Genomic DNA, 5,000 nt, shown 5'->3' on the forward strand with positions numbered 1-5,000 from the left:
CCGTAACCTAACCTATATCGTACCGTAACCTAACCTATATCGTACCGTAACCTAACCTATATCGTACCGTAACCTAACCTATATCGTACCGTAACCTAACCTATATCGTACCGTAACCTAACCTATATCGTACCGTAACCTAACCTATATCGTACCGTAACCTAACCTATATCGTACCGTAACCTAACCTATATCGTACCGTAACCTAACCTATATCGTACCGTAACCTAACCTATATCGTACCGTAACCTAACCTATATCGTACCGTAACCTAACCTATATCGTACCGTAACCTAACCTATGTCGTACCGTAACCTAACCTATGTCGTACCGTAACCTAACCTATGTCGTACCGTAACCTAACCTATGTCGTACCGTAACCTAACCTATGTCGTACCGTAACCTAACCTATGTCGTACCGTAACCTAACCTATGTCGTACCGTAACCTAACCTATGTCGTACCGTAACCTAACCTATGTCGTACCGTAACCTAACCTATGTCGTACCGTAACCTAACCTATGTCGTACCGTAACCTAACCTATGTCGTACCGTAACCTAACCTATGTCGTACCGTAACCTAACCTATGTCGTACCGTAACCTAACCTATGTCGTACCGTAACCTAACCTATGTCGTACCGTAACCTAACCTATGTCGTACCGTAACCTAACCTATGTCGTACCGTAACCTAACCTATGTCGTACCGTAACCTAACCTATGTCGTACCGTAACCTAACCTATGTCGTACCGTAACCTAACCTATGTCGTACCGTAACCTAACCTATGTCGTACCGTAACCTAACCTATGTCGTACCTTAACCTAACCTATGTCGTACCTTAACCTAACCTATGTCGTACCTTAACCTAACCTGTATTGCGCCTTAACCTAACCTGTATTGCGCCTTAACCTAACCTGTATTGCGCCTTAACCTAACCTGTATTGCGCCTTAACCTAACCTGTATTGCGCCTTAACCTAACCTGTATTGCGCCTTAACCTAACCTGTATTGCGCCTTAACCTAACCTGTATTGCGCCTTAACCTAACCTGTATTGCGCCTTAACCTAACCTGTATTGCGCCTTAACCTAACCTGTATTGCGCCTTAACCTAACCTGTATTGCGCCTTAACCTAACCTGTATTGCGCCTTAACCTAACCTGTATTGCGCCTTAACCTAACCTGTATTGCGCCTTAACCTAACCTGTATTGCGCCTTAACCTAACCTGTATTGCGCCTTAACCTAACCTGTATTGCGCCTTAACCTAACCTGTATTGCGCCTTAACCTAACCTGTATTGCGCCTTAACCTAACCTGTATTGCGCCTTAACCTAACCTGTATTGCGCCTTAACCTAACCTGTATTGCGCCTTAACCTAACCTGTATTGCGCCTTAACCTAACCTGTATTGCGCCTTAACCTAACCTGTATGGCGCCTTAACCTAACCTGTATGGCGCCTTAACGTAACCTGTATTGCGCCTTAACGTAACCTATATTGCGCCTTAACGTAACCTATATTGCGCCTTAACCTAACCTATATTGCGCCTTAACGTAACCTATATTGCGCCTTAACGTAACCTATATTGCGCCTTAACCTAACCTATATTGCGCCTTAACCTAACCTATATTGCGCCTTAACCTAACCTATATTGCGCCTTAACCTAACCTATATTGCGCCTTAACCTAACCTATATTGCGCCTTAACGTAACCTATATTGCGCCTTAACGTAACCTATATTGCGCCTTAACGTAACCTATATTGCGCCTTAACCTAACCTATATTGCGCCTTAACGTAACCTATATTGCGCCTTAACGTAACCTATATTGCGCCTTAACGTAACCTATATTGCGCCTTAACCTAACCTATATTGCGCCTTAACCTAACCTATATTGCGCCTTAACCTAACCTATATTGCGCCTTAACCTAACCTATATTGCGCCTTAACGTAACCTATATTGCGCCTTAACGTAACCTATATTGCGCCTTAACGTAACCTATATTGCGCCTTAACGTAACCTATATTGCGCCTTAACGTAACCTATATTGCGCCTTAACGTAACCTATATTGCGCCTTAACGTAACCTATATTGCGCCTTAACCTAACCTATATTGCGCCTTAACGTAACCTATATTGCGCCTTAATGTAACCTATATTGCGCCTTAATGTAACCTATATTGCGCCTTAATGTAACCTACGTTGCGCCTTAACGTAACCTACGTTGCGCCTTAACGTAACCTACGTTGCGCCTTAACGTAACCTACGTTGCGCCTTAACGTAACCTACGTTGCGCCTTAACGTAACCTACGTTGCGCCGTAACGTAACCTACGTTGCGCCGTAACGCAACCCACGTTGCGCCGTAACGTAACCCACGTTGCGCCGTAACGTAACACACGTTGGGCCTTAACCCAACACACGTTGGGCCTTAACCCAACACACGTTGGGCCTTAACCCAACACACGTTGGGCCTTAACCCAACACACGTTGGGCCTTAACCCAACACACGTTGGGCCTTAACCCAACACACGTTGGGCCTTAACCCAACACACGTTGGGCCTTAACCCAACACACGTTGGGCCTTAACCTGCTCTGTAATTGTCATACGACGCGTTAAATTAGTGTAGTGTTGCCTAACTGCAACCCCCGCAATATAGTTTGCTACTCGCACTGCCCGGTCCCCAGTGTATCGCTTCATGTTAAACACCTTGCAGCTATACACTGTAATGTGGATGGCAGCAGGACGTACATGCTCAATGCCCTTTGCAGTTGTTCATTGGCATTTGCAGTTGTTCATTGGCATTTGCATGGCGAAGCACTTAGCCTACGCTGTGGTACGGCCTGTGTCAACTGTCCGCTGATGTTGTACGTCCAAATCACACACTGTACTGCACATTGGTCCTCATGTACTGAATGATACATCGTGGTACATGTGACCGTACAACGACTGCGCCAACAACGGCGAACCATGCGGTCCAAATGTTGTGCACTCAGCTACGTGTCGTCTCCCTATAAGAGCTGGATTGCAGTGTGGTATGCCCTGGATGGCGATCAGCATGAGCCGTCTGTTGATGTAGTGGCGCGTGTTGTCAGACGTAGTCGTCTCTTCTCACACACCGTGATAGCATGGTGCACTGCGTTCCACATCTGCGACATGCGACAGAGGCCGGTTGACAGTCGTTCGCGCAATGGACATCGCATACGTACGGGGGCCACCTTCCACGTGTTCGCGAAGCGTGCACATGTTGTTGCGTGTATGTGGGCAGACATAGTGTGTCGTGACACCTGACACAGGCATGCAACAATCGTTGAATTTGCAAATGGCGATGGACGCCTACGTTTGCTGGTGACGTTACGCAAATGAACAACTGGTAAACCGTTGTGGTGCGGTTGTTCTCGCTAGAGGTGAATCAGTGATGGCGACGATCGGTTGAGCTACCAACCGGTTGTTCCAGCGATACCCACCATGCCCACGAACGTGAATGGCATCTGGGTGTGAAGCGATACGCGGCGGTGGCTGGGTGGGACCGTCCCCGGCCGGTGAGGGGGGGCCTCCCGGCGTGCTGGCCGCGCGGTGCGTGGGCGCACGCGCTACAGCCGGCTGGTGGGGGCGGCCAGTGGCAGGCGCGCCGGCCGACGGAGGCGGCAGGCGGCGCAGCTGCGCGCCGGCGCACCCTGCACGCGGCGCCGTGCGGCCAAAGTAGGTCCTCGCGGGCCCGGTGCGAAGCGCGGTGGACATCTGCAGTGTGCTGGTCCGATTGAGGACTGTGTGCGCTGAGGATGCGCCGCCGCCCGGCGCTCGGCGCCGCGACGCCGTCTGCTGCTCGGTCGCCTCTGCGGTTCTCGCAGGTGGTTTGTATCGCAGCTGTGCGGACGTGTTGGCGCGTGCGCTGTGCTGGGAGAGTTCGCTTCGGCACCCAAGTGGGGCTTTTGTCCTTCTGTGGCGCTGGCGTTGGAGCTGCCGGTCACCGTAGGTGGCGCGTGTTGTCTCCCGCCGGCAATGCCACGACAGCACGCTCCCGGGCCTCTGTCGGCAGCGGCAAGCTCAGTTGGGAGCACGGGTGGTCGCACCTAAAGCGTCTACTCGCCAAACTCCGGGCGATTGCGCCTCTCTCGAACCCGACCAAGTACTTAGGACGGCGCTGCGCGCCGCCGGGACCTGAGAGGGTTTCGAGGTGTATGGTGCAGGGGAGCTCAGCCTCCTCCTGTTTGCAGAATAATTGAGCGGACGCTTGCGTGTTCGCGCGGGCCCCCGGGACACACTCCCGGGCGGCCGGCTGCTCAGCTCTAGTTGACGCAGCTCCCTGGTTGATCCTGCCAGTAGTCATATGCTTGTCTCAAAGATTAAGCCATGCATGTCTCAGTACAAGCCGCATTAAGGTGAAACCGCGAATGGCTCATTAAATCAGTTATGGTTCCTTAGATCGTACCCACGTTACTTGGATAACTGTGGTAATTCTAGAGCTAATACATGCAAACAGAGTCCCGACCAGAGATGGAAGGGACGCTTTTATTAGATCAAAACCAATCGGTCGGCTCGTCCGGTCCGTTTGCCTTGGTGACTCTGAATAACTTTGGGCTGATCGCACGGTCCTCGTACCGGCGACGCATCTTTCAAATGTCTGCCTTATCAACTGTCGATGGTAGGTTCTGCGCCTACCATGGTTGTAACGGGTAACGGGGAATCAGGGTTCGATTCCGGAGAGGGAGCCTGAGAAACGGCTACCACATCCAAGGAAGGCAGCAGGCGCGCAAATTACCCACTCCCGGCACGGGGAGGTAGTGACGAAAAATAACGATACGGGACTCATCCGAGGCCCCGTAATCGGAATGAGTACACTTTAAATCCTTTAACGAGTATCTATTGGAGGGCAAGTCTGGTGCCAGCAGCCGCGGTAATTCCAGCTCCAATAGCGTATATTAAAGTTGTTGCGGTTAAAAAGCTCGTAGTTGGATTTGTGTCCCACGCTGTTGGTTCACCGCCCGTCGGTGTTTAACTGGCATGT

The 5,000-nt window shown here is 50.9% G+C and overlaps 1 non-coding gene across 1 annotated transcript in view; it reads left to right on the forward strand.

Annotated features, from left to right (window-relative positions):
• The first annotated feature begins 4,295 nt into the window (after positions 1–4,295).
• The window catches only part of LOC124584028, a 1,910-nt gene continuing 1,205 nt past the window's right edge, over positions 4,296–5,000 (forward strand). Inside the window, exon 1 of the ribosomal RNA XR_006974447.1 lies at positions 4,296–5,000. This exon is cut by the window's right edge and continues 1,205 nt beyond it. This is a non-coding gene — a ribosomal RNA (small subunit ribosomal RNA).

The sequence above is a fragment of the Schistocerca americana genome, unplaced genomic scaffold (genome assembly GCF_021461395.2).
Source record: "Schistocerca americana isolate TAMUIC-IGC-003095 unplaced genomic scaffold, iqSchAmer2.1 HiC_scaffold_47, whole genome shotgun sequence".
Taxonomy (NCBI): Eukaryota; Metazoa; Arthropoda; class Insecta; order Orthoptera; family Acrididae; genus Schistocerca; species Schistocerca americana.